The 23545-nt window shown below is 33.6% G+C and overlaps 1 protein-coding gene across 20 annotated transcripts in view; it reads left to right on the top strand.

Moving 5' to 3' along the window:
* The window catches only part of b3galt1b (UDP-Gal:betaGlcNAc beta 1,3-galactosyltransferase, polypeptide 1b), a 211668-nt gene that overhangs the window by 84778 nt on the left and 103345 nt on the right, over positions 1–23545 (top strand). For 7 of the 20 annotated variants that reach the window (XM_051119807.1, XM_051119804.1, XM_051119797.1 and 4 more), the window contains exon 2: positions 21566–21620. The exons of 1 other annotated variant lie outside the window; for it this stretch is intronic. The gene's annotated coding sequence lies outside the window, so the exon portion shown is untranslated. Of the gene's footprint in view, positions 1–1498; positions 1663–1753; positions 1913–16390; positions 16424–21565; positions 21651–21708; positions 21747–23545 lie in introns of those variants that run through there. 12 more of the 20 variants (XM_051119799.1, XM_051119789.1, XM_051119800.1 and 9 more) reach the window with 6 other exon arrangements.

The following is a 23545-nucleotide window of genomic DNA, read 5'->3' as shown; positions in this document are numbered from 1 at the left end:
CTCATCCTCATGTCGTTCCAAACCTGTAAGAACTTTGTTCATCTTGGGAGCACAAATGAAAATATTTTAGATGAAATCCAAGAGCCTCCATAGACTGCAAGGGTCCCACGGTCAATGCACAGAAATGTAGTATAGACATCATTAAAATGGTTCATGTGACATCAGTGGGTTCAACTGTAATTTTAATGACTTTATTCAACAATTCTTCTCCTCTGCGTCAGCCTAGCACAATTATGAGAGTACCACGATGCATTTTAACAATGGCATTACTAGGGATGCAGCAATAGAGTTAGTCCACTGTTCAATACGTACCTCCAATACGTGTTTTTTTTTTTGCAACAAATTAACAAAACACTCCCATAAACCTCTGTACACTGGATGGTTTAGTATATGTCTGCTTAATTTTTCTTTTGAGAGAGGTATTATTTTTTCGATTTTTATGCAAAATAGAATGGGTTTCATGCATACTGGACGCAAGAGGGCGCCCTCGTGCAGAAAATCCACATATGCATCAAAGAAGTATCACTGATGATGTTCCGTTCCAGCTAATATCCTCTAATATAGATAAAGGCATCGCTATCGCTGTAACTGAATAAAAACAAGATGTAACGTTAAACGTTTTAAATGATGAAATGTAAGGACAATAAACACTCATCTGCAATAAAATATGGTTTATCTGTGTTCTTCAAGCCATCTCCTGTACTTTTCATACACCGCTGCTAATCGACATACATATAATGAGTAAAGAATTTATTGTCTGCCTCATTCTGTGATAAGAATCCACATCAGATTAAATAAGGAAGTTATTTTTAACACTCAACTGATGTTGTGAATTAAATGGTTTTTTTTGTTTTTATAACTCTTTTGTTGGATAACAGGTTTAGAAAGGCTTATCATTGCATGTCATTAGAATGGAAGATGCTCTGCATGTGAGAAATAAAACAAGGAAGTTAGTTAAATGCAAACCCGGAAAACTGCAATTCACAAGCGCGTATTGAAAAATGGATGTCATACCGAACGGTTCGATATTATATTGACACTTGTGACATCCCTAGTCATTACTATGTTTCTGTTCCTTGACCGCGGTAGGACCCTTGCAGTCTATGGAGGGTCAGAGAGCTCTCGGATTTCATTTAAAATATCTTAATTTGTGTTACGAAGGTGTTACAGGTTTGGAACGATATGAGGGTGAGTAATTAATGACACAGTTTTTATTTTGGTGAACTAACCCTTAACATCTCCTGCTTGCAATGTCTCCAACTGTGCTCAGATTTTTCAAAACACCAAAGTCTGCAATGAAAAATCAGACATCTCAATATGAACTCAGTTATTTCTCATCAAATTCACCCAAGGCCAAACACTACTTACTTTCTCTGTGTCATCCACACAGAATGAACCCTAGACTCTTACTGTATGTCAGTAATTGACTCATTTGTCTCTATTTTTATGTCTCCTAAGGTATTTTAGCCGATTGATTCTTCAATGAAACATAACAGAGAGCTCCATTAAATCCCATGAGCTATGAACGAGCAACCTTTGAGCAATAAAATTAGCCTCTGGGACTGGATTGATTTTTTTTCCCCCTCACAACCACCAGCACAGGAGCAAGGTATCCATAAAAGATAATTAAACAAACACACACATCTCTGAAGTTCACTGCAGGTTCGTTGTTTCATAAAAATGTAGTCCTGATATTTCAGTTTCTCTCATGGTTTACTAACACTCTCGCACCATTTCTCGTCCGCTATAACAGGTTTTTAAGGTGCGACTGCAATATGGATCGGTGACATGAGCCGTTGATGTGCCAGGTTGAATTTGCGTGAAGGTCTGAGCTGTTGAGTGTCATCCATCTTTGCTCCTGTCTGCACCGTAATGATGTCTGTCAGGCTGCAGCAGAGGAAGAGAACTGAAGGTTAATCTCTCCGTATCCCTTCAGTGTTCTGAATGCTTAAAGAGCCGTCGGGCTGAGCTGACCGTGCCGTGTTTACGGGTCCCTGTCTCTGCTAAGAGATCACAAAGACAGAGGTCTGACACCTCTGAGGCGCTTTGAGAAAACCAATGGAGAGACAGGCAGAAGGGAAAGACTTTTGTGTTTTATTTACCCGTCACATCCTCGCCTTTCCATTTTTAAACTCTAGGCCCGTGTTGCACCGTTACTCAATTTGTAAATTACAAGGTCCCTGAATGCGGGCTAGTGAGTGTGTTTAACATTAAACTGACACTTAACGCAAGCGCTGCGACTTGACAAAACAGCAACGCTCCCATTAAGATTAATGAAGGTGTCTAAACCGTGCAGTTTAGGTAGGTTTGTTTGATGCATCTAATGCATCTAGTGTAGATTGAGCTTGAAGGAAAAGTTCACTTCCAGAACAAAAATTTACAGATAATGTACTCACCCCCTTGTCATCCAGGATGTTCATGTCTTTCTTTCTTCAGTCCTAAAGAAATTGTTTTTTGAGGAAAACATTTCTCCATATAATGGACTGGTATGAACTTGAACTTCCAAAATGCAGTTTAAATGTGGCTTCATATTATCCCAAATGTGTTTGTAAACAGGAACAAGGGTCTTATCTAGCAAAATGATTGGTTATTTTCATAAAAAAATGCAATTGAAATACTTTTTTAATGTCAAACGCTCATCTTGTCTTGCTCTGCCTGAACTCTGTGTTTTCTGACTCAAGACATTTAGGGCATGTTGAAAATCTCCAATCGTATTTTCTCCCTCAACTGAAAAGTGAAACATGCAAAAAAGATCAAACGCCCTTAACAAAAAAGGTAAAACAGTGATATAGGACGCTTTTGAAGTTGAGGGAGAATGAGAGATGGGAGTTTTTCGACATACCCTAACTGTCAACCAATCGTTTTGCTAGATAAGACCCTTCTTCCTCGGCTGGGATCGTTTACAACTGCATTTGGGATTGTTTGAAGCCGCATTTAAACTGCATTTTGGAAGTTCAAAATCGGGACACCATATCAGTCCATTATATGGAGAAAAATCCTGAAATATTTTTTTTTCTCAAAAAACATAATTTCTTTATGACTGAAGAAAGAAAGACATGAACATCTTGGATGACAAGGGGGTGAGTACATTATCTGTAAATCTTTGTTCTGGAAGTGGACTTCTCCTTTAACTCTTTTCCTGCCAAACAGAATTTTGCACGTTTTCACTGTTATACACTCGAGGGGCGATATTACACATCTCTTGAATGAGTCAAGAATCTCTCTATCAAAAACACAGACGAGGAAGACGCAGAAATTAGCAATTTCATATGTAAGGAGATGCATATGAAAAATAATGTGATCATTAACAATAAACAGCATACAAACGAAAACTGCCTAATGTTACAGAGTGAAATGTCGATCCAGGAAGTTTTAAATGACTGTGCATGCTTTGGGGGTGATGGAAGCGATCTACTGCATCTATGCTGTAATCATCATACTGAATATGATTATATTGATTATATCTTATTTCAGTTAATACTTATTTTATTTCAATTAATTTAAAAAAAAAAATGTATGGTTTTAATTTTAGTTTTAGTTAGCCGCATTGTTTTTTATGTTTTTACTCTTAGCCTTCTTAGCTATTTTGTTCCTATTAAGTTATGAAAACATTATTTCTGAACGTTCAACACATCCAGTTTATTAAATGGTTTAAAATCTTGGTTATTGTAAAGTTAGAAAATATTCAGGGAACATTACATTTGATCATTTTGCAAACATAATGGGAATGTTAGTTTTAAATGTTCACAGAATGTTCTGAAGCAAGTAGGAAATACAGTTTTAATAATTAAATACATTAAACGAGCATCCAATTTGTTTTTAAAAAACACAGTCACACTTTTAAGGTCCAGTTCTCGCTACTCACATTAACTATGACTTTTGCCTCAATAAACTACTAATTTGCTGCTTATTAATAGCTAGTAAGGTAGATGTTAAGTTAATGTATTGGTTAGGAATAGAGATGTAGAATATTGTCATGCAGAATATGCGCTTTATAAGTAATAAACAGCCAATGTTAATAATAGCCATGCTAATAAGATTTGAATAAACATTCTATTAATGTTACTAGAAGAATGTTTTCATAAAGTTGAAGAATCTTAAAGAATGTTTGGCAAAGTTGTGAGAATGTTTAGCTGTCTTTCTGTTTGTCCTCTGAGGTCTCGCACTTCACTGCCAACAAGTTAACTTCCTCAGTGTCTGTCAAAGCCCAAAGTTAATGTACGTAAGAGGGCTGTTGAGGAATGTAATTGGTTTTTGAGCACTTAATTGCATGCTGGAGCTGTCAACAATGTTTCAGTGTATGCCACACATCCATTAGGGTGTCTGTTTGGAAGAGGAAACTGGAGAGAGAGAGAAAGAGAGAGCGTGTGGAGATAAAATAGTGTGAGAGCATTTAGCTGAAGACCTGGTGAGGAGCCACAAACATTCCCTGCTGTTATCCATCACCCCAATGTCATAAGAAATGCTGATGAAATCTGTCTCTCGTGTTGAATAGATCCGCTTAGCACAGCAAGATTCACCATGCGTGTCCAGGCTTGTTTTTGCTGGTTTGGTGCTGGTGCAGCTGGGTTACCTCGGAAATCTAAGCTAAATATAATACTATCAAATATAGTGCACCAAATTATATATATACACTACCAGTCAAAAGTTTTTGAACAGTAAGATTTTCATTGTTTTTAAAAAAGTCTCTTCTGCTCACAAAGCTTGCATTTATTTCATCCTAAGTGCAGCAAAAACAGTAAAATTGTGAAATATTTTTACTATTTAAAATAACTGCTTTCTATTTGAATATATTTTAAAATGTAATTTATTCCTGTGATGCAAACCTGAATTTTTAACATCATTACTCCAGTCTTTAGTTTCACATGGTCCTTCAGAAATCATTCTAATATGCTGATTTGCTGTTCAAGAAACATTTATTATTATTATTATCAGGATTCTTTGATGAATAGAAAGATCCAAAGATCAGCATTTATCTGAAATAAAAAGCTTTTGTATGATTATACACTGTACCATCCACAAATTTGGAGTCATAAAAATGTATTTATTTATTTAGTTACATTTTGGGGGAAAGAAATTATAGAAATTAATACTTTTATTTAGCAAGGATGCTTAAAATTGATCAAAAATGATGATAAAGATATTTATAATGTTACAAAAGATTTCTGTTTTAAGATAAATGCTGTTCTTCTGAGCTTTCTATTCATCAAAGAAACCTGAAAAACAAAGAAACTGTTTTTAACATAATAATAATGTGTGTATATATATATATATATATATATATATATATATATATATTTTTTTTTTTTTTTTTTTTTTTTTTTGAGCAGCAAATCAGAATATTAGAATGATTTCTGAAGGATCATGTGACTGGAGTCATGATGCTAAAAATTCAGTGTTGAAATCGCTGGAATAAATTACATTTTAAAATATGTTAAAATAGAAAACAGTTATTTTAAATAGTAAAATATTTTAAAATGTTACCGTTTTTGCTGTACTTTGGATCAAATGCAGGCTTGGTGAGCAGAAGAAACTTCTTTAAAAAAAAACATACAAAAATCTTTTGACATAAAAAATACTTTTGACTGGTAATGTATAAAAATAAATATAGCCAAGAACATATTAAATTGTAATGTAAGAACTGAAATATATAATAAATCTAGTCTAAATAATAAAGGCATTTGCACAGAGACTTCTGTAAACATTTTTTAATTATGACAGATATTAATCATCAAAGCAGAGCTTTTTTTGACAGGAGACATGAAAAACAAATCAGTTTTTTTGAAACTTGATGTCTAAATAAAAAAATATGAAAGCGGATAAAAGTCACTGCAATATTAACAATGCTGATTAATGATTTTATCACAATATTTTTGCATCTTTCTTTCTAACTTTCTTTTCTTTTTCTTATTTTACAAACAATGCTTATCTTTTACAACAATTTGACATTCTTGCTAGTGCATATACATACATCACAGCACATTTTTGTTATTATTATCTTTTTTCCAGAATATGAACTGCATTTTTGTAATAAATGAATGAATGAATAAATAAATAAATAAATAAATAAAGTCTTTGCAATGACTTATATGCACACAGTTAAATAATACTTGAATAAATAAATGAGTGATTAAAATAATATTTCTAATATTATAGTCTAAAGTGAAATTTTTCTGAATTGTTTTCTTCACACATCACAGGTCTCATATCAAGCATGCTCTTCATAAAAGTGCCTGTAGTTGAAGAAACATCCGAATATTCAATATCCTGGTGAGCCCAGGTGACAAGCTGTCGTGGTCTTTTCAGCACGGTCCACTGCTGTTTAGAGAAAAATAGAAAGAAAACCCAGAAAAAAAGAGTAAAAAGGACAAGAGAGTCTTCTGTACTCTTCAGTGTTGTAAGAGCACAGTCCTCTGTGTCCCGTCCAAGCTGTGAAACATGACTAGCCACCGCTCTCCTGTTCATTTGGTGTCATTTTAATTTGTTTAGGTATCTAAAAGTTTTATCGCTTATGTGTAATTACGTATTTAAGGAGGCCAAATTGAGGAAATAATTGTTAGGGATATTATTTGTAACTAAATGCTGTTTTTTCTCTTCACTAAGCACATGGTCAGGACTGATGTTTGAAGGTGGACATCTGCCTGTGTGAAGAGCATGCAAACAAAAAAACAGCCTCATTTTCTTTTAATGAACACAGTAATGACAAATTTGGTAGTCTGGATCACTTAATGAGGAGCATTAGCCTGGCCGTTGAGACGCTGAGTAACCCTATTCACTGAGAAGAAAAAAGTACATTCAGATCAGGTTGTGATTGGACCATTTACCCCCGACCTAAAGCGTTCTTGCTCATTTTAAAGATATATTCCTATTGGCTTCCTCTCAAATGGTTCGCTGTGCCGCTGTGTGTGTGTGTTTGCCAAAAGGAAAAAGAGAGAGTTTGATTTTTGTATGGTGATGGTGGATTTCTCAATAAAAGCTGAAGTTGTTTATCACCTCAGTGCTGATTTTTACTGTCTGCTGATTAATGGTTAGAGCTCAGTGAACGCAAACTGCTGTAAAACCATTCAGCCATTCCTATTAAGCTTATTCTCAAGACAAAACCTTGAACAACACTGGGAATAAATGTATGTATTTATTTACCTTCCCCAGTTACATTTTTACTTCAATAAGTGGCAGCCATTTATCGTTATGGTGCTAAAATATTATTTTATTTTTTTAAATAATATAAATATAACAACAACAACATTATTATTATTATTATTATTTTTGTTGCTATACTATTACTACTACTTCTATTACTAGAATTTTTATTATTATATATTTTAACATATTAATAAAAATAATTATTTCTATACTACTACTACTGATTATAATAATTATTATTATTATTATTGTTGTTGTTATTATTCATAGTAGTAGTAATAGTATAGCAATAACTATTATTATTATTTTGGCAATAACCATTTTTAATAATAATAAAAAGTAGTAATAGTTTAGTTATACATTTACTAATATTATATTTATTTTTGTATATTTTATATAATTAATTTATAAAAAAATGCACTTGTTGTTGTTACTATAATATTACTACTTCTATTATTACTATTTTTATTATTATATATTTTCATATATTAAAAATAATTATTGCTGTACTACTACTACTAATTATTATTATTTATTATTATTATTATTATTGTTGTTTTAGCAATGATCATTTTTCATGATAATAAAATAATAGCAAGTTTTTATATATATATTTATACCTGTACAATGTATTTATATATGTGCAAATTATTTTATTGTATTTATATATTTATAAATATATTTATAATTGTATAAACTATTCTTATTGTTGTTGTTGTTGTTACTACTATATTACTATGATACTATTACTACTACTTTTATTACTAATATTTTAATTATTGTATATTTTAATATATTATTAAAAATAACCATGGCTATACTACTACTAATAATAACAACAACAACAATAATAATAATAATAATTATTATTATTATTATTATAGCAATGATTCTTTTTTCATAATAATAAAAATAGTAGTAATAGGTTATTATTTGTAATTATTATATATTTACTAATTTTATATGTATTTTTGTTATATTTATACTTATTTTATGTTACATTGATTTATACATTTATAAATTATTATTGTTGTTGTTGTTACTATACTATTACTACGACTTCTATTATGACTATTTTACTGTTATATATTTTAATATATTATTAAAATAATTAATGCTGTACTACTACTACTGCTAATTATTATTGTTGTTGTTACTGCTGCTACTGTTGTTGTTCTAGCAATTGCCATTTTTTCATAATAATAAAAAATAATAGTAGTAGTTAATTTATAAATATATAAAAATATATTTATAAAGTTATACATTATTTTTTATAATATTTATATATTTATAAATGCATTTATAAATGTATTTATTATTATTATTATTATTATTATTATTATTTTGCAATCTAACTATTATTTTGCAATCTAATTATATTGAAAAGATCTGCCCTCAAACTTTATTCATTATTCTTCAGTGCCTGGTGATTTGTGTAGTTGAGAGGTGAGAATCATGTACAACACTGGTTCAGTGGAAGGTCAAGTTGAGTGAATTGCATTGTGGGATGTTTACTGTGTGCTCTATTTACTGCAAATTTGGAAAATGTAGGTCATGCGGCTAAAATATGTTAAAATGAATGTCTCAAAGTGTGTTTACTATAGATGTGCCAGGATACCAAACCAGAGAAACTCAAACATTTCTCATTAAATTCTCAAACTAAATGATCTGAAGCTTTGCTGTCCTCATTAGCATAGTTTGTTCCTCATTAGAGTTAATGCAAACTAAGTAAACAAACAATATAAGGGAGGATTTTTTTAAAACCTTCAAGCAGCTTGTTTGTTTGTTTGTTCAATCCAGTTTTAATACACGATGTCTTTTTGTCGATCTTCATTAAAAAAGAAAGATGGTCTCAGTAAGATACTGCTGTGTGCCAGTGAAGCATCTGCATCATTTAATATAGTTAGTTTAGCAATAAATTGGACTGACTTCCTAGACAAGACTCAGTAATGACTTGATTGGCGATATATTAAATGAAAGATCTGTTCAGCTATGATTTATAAATATAATTGCGATTAGGCTTTAATAAAGTGCTTAGACGTCTCAAATAATCAAGTGGAGAAGTGCATCATCATTATTGTCAACTTCGGTTTTCTCTGCAACGGTTCCCAATTATCCGCATCCAAATAGTTTTCAAATGTAAACAGAAGTTTCTATACAATGCAGCACAAAATAATTGACCACCTGTTTTGTTATGGCTCATGCTGTAATTGTTTTTTTAATTATTTGTGTTTGGTCCCTTTGACTGTGAGAAGACGCATTTTATGTCACATTGTTCCTCATATTTCCCTTGGTCCTGAATGTAAGAGAAAGGCCAGATTAATAATGCATGACAGCAAAGCTTAAATACAACAACAAGCACGCACGTTTGTGGAAATGGGACATGATGAAGCTGGATCTATCCCAGCATTACCTGCCAGGAACAGTTACTCAGCTGAAAGTCTCTCAGCTGGATGGAAACGCCAGGTTTCTTTCCCGTGTTGATGTATTTTAGGAAGCTTTGTCAGAAATCTATTTTTACAGTAACTAACCAGTCAGTTGTGAAACATGATTCCGTGGTGATATCAGTGGGAGGGGCTTTATTATTCTAGGAAGCATTTGATTGGACAGAAAGTTCTATTTATCCACCAGGCGAGATGAGCCGTCAAATTTTTGTTTTGCTTTGATTTTCCAGAAGAGAAACACTGTCAATGTTTAATGTGTATTTATGCTTAAAGTCAACTTTTTGGAGTGCATTAGCATTTAGATGACCTCAAAACTATCCGACATGGAGTAAAAGCCACAAAGGTCCAGTTTTGATTTCATGGGGTTTGCAAAGAAGGAGTGGGAGCTGGGAGGTCGCCACTCGGATATGATTTTGCAATGCAATACTCCGTTTCTCTGTTGTGTTTATTATGTTGCTATTTTTGTGCCTGTGGCATTACCAATTGGCTATTTAATATTTTAACCATTTTCTCATTGACTTTCCAGCAAGGAAAACTTGAGAAACTCCAAACTCAGCCCAGATCTTCAGACTGGTCATGATTCGAGTTGCTAAATCTTTTCTAACTGATCGGACTTACGATTTTCCTAAATATGACAATTAAAACTGTGAAAAATTCCATAGACTTACATTGACGGAATGTTCAAATGAGCCAACACTATTCAAACTCCAACTGTCAAAACACCCAGAATCCACTGAGACTCAATCAAGCTTCCCTTCTATGTACTGTATTTCTAATCCATTCAAACTCATTCAAACTAACTTGCTAATCATGCTAGAAACATGCTAGGAACATGCTAATCATGCTAATCATGCTAGTAACTTGTTAATCATGCTAGAATCATGCTAACAACATGCTAGTAACATGCTAATCATGCTAGAAACATGCTAACAACATGTTAGTGACTTGCTAATAATGCTAACAACATGTTAGTAACATGCCAATAATGCAAGAAACATGCTAGTAACTTGCTAATCATGCTAGAATCATGCTAGTAACATGGTAATCATGTTAACAACATGTTAGTAACTTGCTAATCATGTTAGAATCATGCTAACAACATGCTAGTAACTAGCTAGTAACTTGTTAATCATGCTAGAAACATGCTAGTAACATGCTAATCATGCTAGTAACATGCTAGTAATTTGCTAATCATGCTAGAATCATGGTAACAACAAGCTAGTAACATGCGAATCATGCTAATAACATGTTATTAACTTACTAATCATGCTAGTAACATGCTAATTATGCTAGAAACATGCTCACAACATGTTAGTAACTTGCTAATAATGCTAACAACATGCTAATAACATGCCAAACATGCAAGAAACATGCTAGTAACTTGCTAATCATGCTAGAATCATGCCAACAACATGCTAGTAACTTGCTAATCATGTTAGAAACATGCTAGTAACATGCTAATCATGCTAGTAACATGCTAGTAATTTGCTAATCATGCTAGAATCATGGTAACAAGCTAGTAACATGCAAATCATGCTAATAACATGTTATTAACTTGCTAATCATGCTAGTAAAATGCTAATTATGCTAGAAACATGCTAACAACATGTTAGTAACTTGCTAATAATGTTAACAACATACTAGTAACATGCCAATCATGCAAGAAACATGCTAGTAACTTGGTAATCATGTTAGAATCATGCTAACAACATGCTAGTAACTTACTAATCATGCTAGAAACATGCTAGTAACATGCTAATCATGCTAGTAACATGCTAGTAATTTGCTAATCATGCTAGAATCATGGTAACAACAAGCTAGTAACATGCGAATCATGCTAATAACATGTTATTAACTTACTAATCATGTTAGTAACATGTTAATCATGCTAATAACATGTTATTAACTTGCTAATCATGCTAGTAACATGCTAATCATGTTAGAAACATGCTAACAACATGTTAGTAACTTGCTAATAATGCTAACAACATGCTAGTAACATGCCAATCTTGCAAGAAACATGCTAGTAACTTGCTAATCATGCTAGAATCATGCTAACAGCATGCTAGTAACTTGCTAATCATGCTAACACCATGTTAGTAACATGGTAATCATGCTAACAACATGTTAGTAACTTGCTAATCATGTTAGAATCATGCTAACAACATGCTAGTAACTTGCTAATCATACTAACAGCATGCTAGTAACATGTTTATCATGCTAACAACATGCTAGTAACTTGCTAATCATTCTAACAACATGCTAGTAAAATGCTAATCATGCTAGTAACTTGCTAGTCATGCTAGAATCATGCTAACAGCATGCTAGTAACTTGCTAATCATACTAACAGCATGCTAGTAACATGTTAATCATGCTAGCAACATGCTAGTAACTTGTTAATCATGCTGAGAACACGCTAGTAACTTGCTAATCATGGTGACAACATGCTAGTAACTTGCTAATCATTCTAACAACATGCTAGTAACATGCTAGTCATGCTAGATTCATGCTAACAGCATGCTAGTAACTTGCTAATCATGTTAGAATCATGCTAACAACATGGTAGTAACTTGCTAATCATGCTAACACCATGCTAGTAACATGCTAGTAACTTGTTAATCATGCTGAGAACACGCTAGTAACTTGCTAATCATGGTGACAACATTCTAGTACCTTGCCAATCATGCTAGAATCATGCTAACAACCTGCTAGCAACATGCAAGAAACATGCTAGTAACTTGCTAATCAAGCTAACAACATTATCTATCTATCTATCTATCTATCTATCTATCTATCTATCTATCTATCTATCTTTCTATTCTTTAAAACTGCTTTAAACTGAAAACCTTCTACCTTCTAGCTTTTAAAACTTTTTATACGTCCTGCTTAGCTTTCCCAAACCAACTTTAAAGTTTGTCTTGACAAACTTTTTTATCTAGTTAAATTATTATTATATTTCGGTAGTGACAAATTTGGGGAAAGGACAAACATTTCAAAACTTTCTGAAAATGCAATATGAGAATTAACTGCACAATCAATAGAAATTTGTACCTTGGATATTATACGGTTTGCATACATACAAAAGACTAATTTTTTTCAAAATGTTTCCAATTCTGTAGAATGGCCCATACTGGTACCGAAGCTGTCACTGGTGCCATACCCTTTCAAGAGGTACATTTGTACCTTATTTACCCCTAAAAGTTACATATTTAGCACCTTTTAAATGGGTACTGCTCACAAGCAGCTTTTGGACCTTTTTTTGAGAGTGTACCCTGATATAATATTACTCATACTGTGCTGTAAGTCAAGTCGTACTGTCCATCTTCAGGTACAGGTGCATGAGCTGCTGGCTGGAACATGAACAGACATGGAAACGGCTCTCAATTACTGACCCAATGTCCATATGCGGATCCCCTGTGCTCTGACAGGCATCCCATCATCGTCCCAGCTGTATCACTGTCCATCTGTCACCAGACTCATACTCTGACTGGAGAAAATGGAGTAATTGTGTAGCTGAGAGCAGATGTGCTATCCAGCACCTCCATGCAGCCCGTGTCATGCTTTTCCTTTTAAATGAGCTCTACTTTCCTTCCTGTACTGTGCTTTTTCCTCTTTTCAGTCACTCTTGTTCTTTCTGTCCTTTTCTAATGCCTTCATCACGGTTCTGAGCTTCTCCTTGCTGTCTGTTATCTTTCTCTTCCTATTTTTTACATATTTTTATTAATATGTTTTCACTTTGACTGTTAGCTTGAAATTCATTCAGGTCTGTTTGACAAACATAGATTTCTTTCCTTTTTGGCCTACTGTATAATGTAAGTAACTGTGTTAAACATGTAAAAAGGTTTGGAGATGTTTACATCCATTTAAAAAAGAACTGTCATGTCATCACAGAAAGATTATTGTATTATTTAAAGAGTAACAAAATGCAGAGCATTTCAACTGAGGCAGAAGAGACTTGAGGGGATTTCTTAGATATTTATAAAAGAGTACCATGCTGCTTTTCTTATGTAGGCCTGTAAGCCGCACTTACTTTATTTCTGCTAACACACTTATTCACCTGTGAATTCACTGTATTTTTAATCATAACCACAGGTGGCTTGTCTGTTTCAATATAAAATGCCATCCATCCTACACGTTTTGACTTTCAGAGAATTGGCTTTTTTGTTTGGATAGAAAATCCTTAAATGCACTAATTTGCATGATGTGCAAAACCATGGAGCAAAAAAAATAAATAAATAAATAAATCAACCAGCTGTAGAATGCAGAATGGCAAGTGAAGGGTATCCAGACTTTTAAGTGGGAAAAACTTTTTGAAAAACACCATGTCGACCCCAGGAGGTTAATGAGTGTTAAAGTGAGTCAGCAATATAGGATAAATGGATAAAAGAAGTCAAACTGTCAAAATAAAAAAGTGATCCTCCACATTTTAGATCTAGCTATATTGTATTTATTGTGTAGTGTTGTCTTGTACATATATCAGTGCTACATTGACTCAGGTACACGTCTTAGTGTTCAAAGCAGTGAGAAATTTAAGTAGTGATTGGTTTTGTTCTGTGATGAGATTGAAATATTGGTCCGTATTATTCTATTAAAAGATTTAATGTTGTTCTCTTGGGAGAGTTAAATATTGGTTGGTTTTGTTCTATTGAGAGATTCAAATGTTGCTCACTTTTGTTCTATTAAGAGATTAAAATATCACTCAGTTTTGTCCTTTTTAGAGTTTTAAATATCAGTTGGTTTGTTGTACTTTTTAGAGATTTAAACTTTGGTGGGTTTTGTCCAGGTTATAAATTTAAATATTGGTTGGTTTTGTTCTTTTAAGAGATTTAAATATTGGTATGTTTTTCTCTGTTAAAATATTTAATATCGGTCTGTTTTGTTCTGTTAAGAGTTCTAAACATTGCTCAGTTTTGTTCTATTAAAAATATTTAAATATTGATTGGTTGTGTTCTACTTATAGATTTAAATATCAGTCTGTTTTGTTCTATTAAGTGATTTAAATATCGATCTGTTTTGTTCTATAAAGAGATTTAAATATTGTTCTGTTTTGCTCTGTTAAAATATTTAAATCTTGCTTGGTTTTGACCTATTTATAGATTTGAATATCAGTTTGTGTTCTTCTGTTAAGAGTTTTAAATATCAGTCTGTTTTGTTCTGTTAAAAGATTTAAATATTGGTTGTTTTGTCCTATTTATAAATTTAAATATCGGTCTGATTTGTTCTATTAAGAGGTTTAAATATCTGTTTTGTTCTAGTAAGAATTTTAAATATCAGTCTGGTTTGTTCTATTAAATATTTAAATATTGGTTGGTTTTGTCCTATTTATGGATTTAAATATTGGTCTGTTTTGTTCTGTTAAAAGATTAAATATTTTTTGGTTTTGTCCTGTTTATAGATTTAAATATCGGTGTGTTTTGTTCTATTAAGATGTTTAAATATTGGTTGGTTTTGCCCTATTTATTGATTTAAGTATTGGTCTGTTTGTTCTATTAAAGGGGCCATCAGATGCAAACTTCACTTTTACATGTTGCTTAATATTAATGTGTGTTGGTAGTGTATGTACAAATCTACCCTATAATGATAAAAATCCATGCAGTGGTTTTTAATTAATCTGTAAAAATAATATCCCCTTTTTCAAATCGAGCCATTCTCAGATGGCATCACACCGACAGAGGCCGCTCCCACGACAGTTGATTGACATGAGCGTCTTACCTCAGACCCGCCTTAAATTAGCTGTAACAGTCCGACCTCCATTGTTTCGATGCCGGAGCAGGGATGTAAGTTAGAGAAGAATATCTCTGACTGAGCGATTGAGGTGTTGTGTTGCTGGATGTAATAATGAGCATAGTGGTCGTCATTTACTCCCAACATCTGAGCCGCTGAAGATGCAGTGGATTATGTTTGTTTGTGAAGGGAATGCGCCTCCCGATCTACATAAATGCGTCTATGTTCGCGCAAATCATTCGTGATCCAGCTTCACCTACAGCAGAAGTGAGTATAGGGTTTTTTTTATATGAATCTTTGCGATCACCTTTCCTAATAACTTGCTAGTTAGCCAGTTTCCTGGCTAAACGCACTAAATGCGGCTAAAGTAAACAATCTCTCAGAGCAGCAGAGAGAAGAGAGGGGCGGGGCGAGCAGAGACTCATTTGCATTTAAAGGAACAGTCCCTCAGAATGGGATGATTTTTGCAGAGCTCATTTTGACAAGGTAAAAAGGGTGTTGTTTTACACTACCATTAAGAATTTTTAACCAAAGTACATTATAGACTTTTCATTAAGACCCTAAAGAATCATATCAGCTTGTGGAAAATGGGCATCCGATGACCCCTTTAAGAGTTTTAAATATTGTGTATGGCTTAGCATCTCTGATTTCTGTTAGAATTGATATCATGTAAAGATTTTGCTCGCCACTAAGTAATTTAAGCAGGTTTGTGTGTTCATGCAAACTCTAGTTGTAATGCTAGTTTTACCTGCTCAAATGCTCTGCTTTCTGTAGTGAATTGGTAATTTGCAGTCATTTAGGCTGCATTATAGCTTTGCATAAATGTCTGCTTTTTCTTCTTTTTAAGAAGGAAGAAAATCTTCTCGTGAATAAGTCTTGCATCTTTATTAGTCTTTTATGGCAGTGCAATCCACTAAACGACTTTCTTCGCACAGCCGTTTCACGTCCAAGTGCTTCTGTCTGTAGCGTATGTGATGCTGCCACCATTGATGTGACATTCAGGCCCATTGTGTATTCCAGCTAGGAGCCTGTAAGCAGTTTAAGAGCCGATTTCATCTCGGTGGGGAATGTCTGCCTATCTCTGGCCTGTCACTTAGATACCACCGGAACGGTAAATATGATTAATCTACCTCCTTAATTACCCTGCAGTTCCATGCCACTAGTCATCAGCTGTCAGGAGCAATTAATATCGCGACAATAAGTCTCCGTCTTAGCCAAGTTTGGAAAAGAATGAATATTTCACTCGCGTAATTCTTTGCTTGGTTAATATCTGTCACCACGGAGCCGGCGATGCTCAGACGGAGCGGCGTAGCGCTTGGGTTTTCAAAATGCATTTTCATCCGGCCCGCTTTTCCCTCCTCTCAAACATTGGAGGAAATGAAACACATTCATCACTTCAAATGACAGTTTGTTTACAAATGAGAGCAGAGGATTTTATGGATGAGGACAGGGGTGTTAGAAACCAAAGAGTCGTCTTCTGTTCGCCGATTGCGCAATGATCAACGCACGTTAGTCCGGACGTGTCGCTCTCTGGCTGCTGTAATGCACGTGTATTCGCCGTCGCAGGCGGAGATGTTTTAATCAGGTCAAAACTGTTTCATTAGAGAAGATTCTATCTGACCTTTCTGCAACAAGAATCGCAGAGCTCTAATTTCCCGTGAAATAGCACGCATCAGTAAGTCTGACATTTACATCGGCGGAAACCCAGAAACGCATACGGATGCCGAAGACGTGGCGTCGAAATTAAGCTGTGTGCAAAAGTGAGACCCCGCAATGAGCCAAATTAGACTTAATGGGGAAGTGGATCATGAATACCATATTAATTAACACTAAAATATTGCTGTAGCTGCCGTTCGCTGCGCCGCTGCACCAAGTAGGATTAATAGGATTCGAGTAGAATCAACTAAATAAAGTCTTTTAATGAGGTCATGAATATTTGATTTGCCAGCCGAATCAGATGTATTGTACTTTGTTTTGAACGAGGGGCCAATTAGAAGGATGCTCGTCTCCATCATCGTTGTAATCATCTGGAGGGGTGGTGGCTGTGTAGATGCGCTCATCATATTTTAATGCCTAAGAGACGGGAGGAACAAACAAGGCGAAGAGAAACGCATGATGTGAGGAGAAACTAAAGGCCGCGTCCTTGCTGCTTCGCTGCTCTGTCAGTCGGTGACTTCACAGCGTTTTTGCATGAGGGGACATCTTAATGAAACTGACAAAGCACCGTTACATCAAGTCTAATGATCTAGAACAAATTCAAGTGAGATAACCAAGTGAATATTTAAAGATTGCATGACCTTCTGTGAGTTTTGTGGCTTGTGGCCCATGTTTGGTAGCTTTCAGCTCAACTAATTTGACTATATTAACTTTTATTAGGTATGTTTTTGTCTTTTGAGAGTTTTACTCCTTAACATTTGTGTTGTTTCATTAAAACTAATTGTGTTGTTTCATGAACTAATTTAGTAATTTTGTTTTGTGCTATTGTGATTTGCATTAGTTATATTTTATTTTAGCTTTAATTCATTTTTATTTTGTTTTTTTTTATTTTAGTACTTCAACTAGCACTTCATTTTTAATTTTTTTATGTAGTTTTTTTTATATTTAATATTTTATTTTAATATTTAATAATGTAATTTAGTTTTATTACATTTTTAATCATTTTAGTACTGCAACAGGACTGTAACATTTCGATTTTTTTTTAGTTTTCATCTAATATTTATTTTATTTCATTATTTTAAAATTGAATATTTCAGTTTAGCTTTATTTTCATTTAGTTTTAGTAATTTTAGTACTTTAACTAGTACTGCATCAATAATTCAGCATTTTTAAGTTTATTTTTTACTCTTATATCATATTTCATATTTTAAAACTTATTTACATATTAATTTTTTTTCATTTAGTTTTAGTATTACTTATTTATTTATTTTAGTATTACTTACTGTATTTAGTTTTAATATTTTAATTTAGCTTTAATTTTATTAAATTTGAACAGTACTGTAACATTTCAAATTTTTGTGTATGATTTTTATTTTCAACTTATATTTCTTTTATTTTATTATTTTACAATTTAATATTTCAATTTAGCTTTATTTAATTTTAGTAATTTTAGTACTTCAACTAGTAGTGCATCAATAATTAAGCATTTCTAAGTTTTATTTTTACTCTTATATTCATATTTTATATTTTAAAACTTATTTACATATTTAAAAATTATTTTCATTTAGTTTTAGTATTATTTATTTATTTTAGTATTGCTTATTTATCTTTAATGTTTTAATTTAGCTTTAGTTTTATTAAATTTCTAGTAATTTTAGCACTGCAACAGAACTGTAACATTTCAAATTTTCATGTATGTTTTTTAAGTTTTCATCTAATATTTATTTTATTATTTTAAATTTTAACGTTTCAATTTAACTTTATATTTATTTAGTTTTTAGTCATTTTAGTACTCCAACAGTACTTTAAAATTTCCAATTTTCATGTACTTTTTAATCTTTTATCTAATATTTCTTTTATTTTTATTATTTTACAGTTTAATGTTTCAGTTTAGCTTTCATTTTTTAGTTTTAATAATTTCAGCACTTCAACTATAATATTTCAATTAAGCTTTATTTTTTATTTTTTAGTAATGTTAGTACTTCAGCTATATTTCAATTTAGCTTTATTTTTTATTTTTAGTAATTTTAGTACTTTAACTATAATATTTCAATTTAGCTTAACTTTAATTTAGTTTTAGTAATTGTAGTACTTCAACTAGTACTGCATCAATAATTAAGCATTGTTTTTAAGTTTTATTTTTTAATCTTATATTCATATTTTATATTGTAAAATGTAATATTTCAGTTTAGCTTTATTTTCATGTAGTTTTAGTAATTTTAGTACTTCAACCAGTACTGCATCAATAATTCAGCACTGTTTTTAAGTTTTAGTTTTTAAACTTATATTCATATTTCATTTTATTTTAGCTTTATTTTAATCAACATATTTTCAGTATCAAGTATAGCAAAATGTTATTCACAGATGTGACTTGAACTAGGCTTATGGTTACTCAAAAACAATTCAAGCCCAGTTATTAACTATGAAGGTGTATTTTAAGTGATTGTTAAAGAATAGCCTGTTGAAAATGTCCACTAACTTAATATGTAAATACATATAAAAAGAAAGCAATTCTGAATTTAGTAGTCTGGTGTAATTTAGCAAAAGGACTGCTTTAATGTGAAAAGACATTTATAAATAAAATAAAATAGATTTGTTCCAGTTTTTGGCTGTGCTGTCTGATGCTGAGACTAAGATTTGGACATGTCTTGATAGCTTCCTACATCCAGATACTGTCATCTTAAAAATTGTAGTGATGTGGAGTTATTATGAAACACACATCAACCCTTTATGGAGGATGGCAGAGAGCATATGAAATGCTTTTCCCTCTCACTCGTGTCCCTTTAAGACACGCCGCCTCGCCTCTCTCGGAGCTGTCCACATCCGTCAAAGCATCTCTGCTGCTCTCAGACAGGTCACAGTGGACCTTCCAAACAAAGCAGCTCTAATAATCAATTGTTCCAGTCACAGGGCCTGACAGACTCATAAAGGAATGCAACCGTTCATCTCACATCCATCCTCCTTGTGTCATCTCCTCACCCGCTCTATCACCGTCTCCCTGTCTTCATTCTTTCTGCCTGACTTCTTGTTTCCTTTCACTCTTCTGCTGTTGATTATTGCTTGTTAGAGGCCAAAGGGGTGTAGGCACCTGTTGTATTTGTATGGCAGCTTCTAGAACCATGTGGCAGAAAGTCACATCAACGCCACTTCCAGAACAACAATTCAGAGTATACAGACGATTAACTTAGACGTGATTCGTAGTAGTGATGGGAAGTGACGGATCATTTTACCGACTCGGACCTTTGAGTCTCGTTCAGCAAAATGAACGAACCTTTTTTCGAGTCATTTCATTCATTTTAGCAAAATATAATTAAAATGTTACGTTACTTCCCTAACACATCTACTGCTTACACATTCATTTATCATGCTACTAACAAGACAAAACTATAATGCTATAAGAAACAGAAAAGATTCATTCATTGTTTACCTTAGTCTATGATTAGCTCACCTCACCTCTTATCTGACAAGTTTTTGGGTTTGAGTCGTTCGTTCATCACTTGACAGCCCCATAAGCTCAACCAATGCAGTGGAGCCGGAAAAAGAATTGATTAGTTCATTTCTCAAGTCTTCGGGTTGGAGCCGTTCATTCATCACGTGACAGCTCCATAAGATGAACGAACGACTCGAAAAACCCGAAGACTCGAAACAGGTGAACTAATTCCAGTACAGAACCTAATAGGATGTTACGCATGCGCGACTGAACGAATCACTCCCCGAGACGACTCGTTCTTCCCAAGTCACATTAAAGATTCGTTCGAAATAAACGAATCGTTCAAGAACGACCCATCACTAATTCATAGCATCTCAGAGCCTGTGCTACATGAGCTTTTGTGCTTAAAAAGTATACAAACTTTTATTTTTAGAAAAAAATGACCGATCGTTTCACTAGATAAGACCCTTCTTCTTCGGCTGGGATCGTTTAGAGCCATTTGAAGCTGCATTTAAACTACATTTTGGAAGTTCAAAATCGGGGCACCATATCAGTCCATTATATGGAGAAAAATCCTGAAATGTTTTCCTCAAAAACCATAATTTCTTTACGACTGAAGAACGGAAGACATGAAAGGGGGGTGAGTAAATTATCTGTAAATTCTTGTTCTGGAAGTGGATTTCTCTTTTAACCATGTTATTTGCATAAATCAGATGCTGGCACAGTCAAAACACAACACTGGAAAATGGTTTTGGTCAATGATTTCGGTCCTACAAATCTATTTTGTCCGAAAATCAAAAGTTAATGATTTTGAATGAATATTTTAGGTTGCATTACTGCTTACAGTTCACTTGCATTCTTAGTAAGTTTGATTCATGTATTGATAATCATTCATTTTGATGATGCATTGGTGCGGTAATATTGAAACATTTTTGCCTCTAGAATGTTAATTTTGGTCAATTGTAAATGTTATTAAAGTGAGCTCATAACCTTTAAAAGTCTAATCCTAAAATCATAATTCTGCTTATCCTTCTTTGGACGTTGGTTAAATTAAAACATCTCTGCTTCTGCTGCTGCTGGTTGGTCCCGTAATTGCTGCTCGCAGCTATATTTTCCTCTTCCTTTTTTCAGCTCCTCTCTAATAACCTCTTGTCTTTTTTTCCACAGATGGTTGGAGAAGGGAGGAGAGACCACGGTTCGGGAACAATAGGTCATATCTGAGGTACGATATGGCGGGATGCCTCTGAAAAAGGTTGGATTGCTTTTGATTGCTGCTCTCTGACAAAGTGCAAAGTTGTTCTGTGGTGGAAAACAAACTCTGTTTGGCTTCTATACTGTGAACTTTTACGTACGTATATGTATCAAAACCTTTTGTATAGTTGGACCCAAAGTAGTTTTGGTTTATAGTGCCTTTTTGTGTGCTGTTTATATGGCGTATAGCTATCAAAAAATATGCCCCCTTTAAATGCAGCTTTTATAGAAAGGAACACTTTGAAATTTGACCTTCAGATGTAGCTTTGTGATTTCTCATACATTTTCTCTTGTGTTTTGTAGCGAGTGCGCTGAGATACAGGAATTAATTCAAAGGCCCTTTGAGTTTTTTCCACCATAAATTGAAGTTATTACCTCAGGGCACCGGCCAAAATTACTCCCTCTGCAAATTATTTATATTTTCTTGTTTTAGAAATGAGCCGAGGTTGCCGACTAGTGCCTGATTAGATAATTCAGGGGTGTTCACAATTGCCACGATTTGCAACCAGAAGTCATTTATTTTTGTTGCGAGTTCTGGTGACAGTAGGGACGTGGGCGTGTCCAAGTGTTACTTTATGCAAATTTATTTTGACTGCCAGTAGTTTCTAAAAGTTGTTGCAAGATGAGTGGTGCATCAAGTTGGAAAGCTGAATATAATCATCTATATACAGTAGCCACAGCGATGTGGGTGCGTCCAGTTGAGAAAAACATGATTTTATGCAAATTAGCAGCAATGTGGCGACTACCAGTAGGAGGGAAGTCACCGATACTGTAGTAAGTGCATTCTGAGTGAGCTGGATTATGCATTGTACATTGCTGTGGCTTATGTTCAGAAGTACTGTATAAATTGCATTTAGAATGAGAGTAATCATTCACCTTTTTCATGATGCATTATGCACTGTTGCAGTTTATATTAAAACATTTTCTCTTGGAGAATGTGAAATTTTATTGCTGAAAATACTGCATCCTCGTCAAATTAGAAAAACATGCTATTTTGACAGCAAATAATTTTTAAAAGCTGTGGCACGTTGAGTGGTGCATCATATTGGACAGCCCAATACAAAAATATGTACAACTACAGAGATGTCGCATGTCAAGCAATAAAAGTGTAACTTTATACTAATGAGCAGCTATGTGGCGACCAATAGGAGTGAAGATACTGAAGCATGCGATCCATGTCCTGAAATACTATATGAATTGCATTCAGAGTGCATTTGATTCATGCACTGATAATCATTCAGCTTTTTCATGATGCATTGTGCACTGCTGCAGTTTATATTGCAACAGTTTCCCCTGGAGAATGTGAAATTTTATTGCTGAAAAAAATCCTAAATCCTTGTCAAATTAGAAAGACATGCTATTTTGGCAGCAAATCATTTTCAAAAGCTGTGGCAAGTTGATTGGTGCAGCGTATTGGACTCCTCAGTACAATCATCTATACAACCACAGAGATGTGGACTTAATAAAAGTTGAGAAAAGTGTAACTTTATGCTAATGAGGAGTCATGCAGCTACTACCACTAGGAGTGAAGACATTGAAGCATGTGATCCAGTTCTGAAATACTGAGTAAATTGCATTCAGTGTGAGTTTGATTCATGCACTGATAATCATTCAGCTTTTTACTGATGCATTATGCATTTCTGCAGTTTATATTGAAGCATTTTCTCCTGTAGAATGTTACGTTTTATTGCTAAAAAAAAAGCCTAAATCCTTGTCAGATTAGAAAGACGTGCTATTTTGACGGCAAATCATTTTCAAAAGCTGTGGCAAGTTGATTGGTGCATCGTATTGGACAGCCCAATATAATCATCTATACAACTACAGAGATGTGGGCTTGTCCAGCAGTAAAAGTTGTAAAAAGTGTTACTTTATGCAAATGAGCAGCAATGTGACGAC

The sequence above is a fragment of the Labeo rohita genome, chromosome 9, assembly GCF_022985175.1.
Source record: "Labeo rohita strain BAU-BD-2019 chromosome 9, IGBB_LRoh.1.0, whole genome shotgun sequence".
Classification (NCBI taxonomy): Eukaryota; Metazoa; Chordata; class Actinopteri; order Cypriniformes; family Cyprinidae; genus Labeo; species Labeo rohita.
Note: the sequence above shows the minus strand (reverse complement) of the source record. Positions and strands in the feature narration are given on the sequence as shown.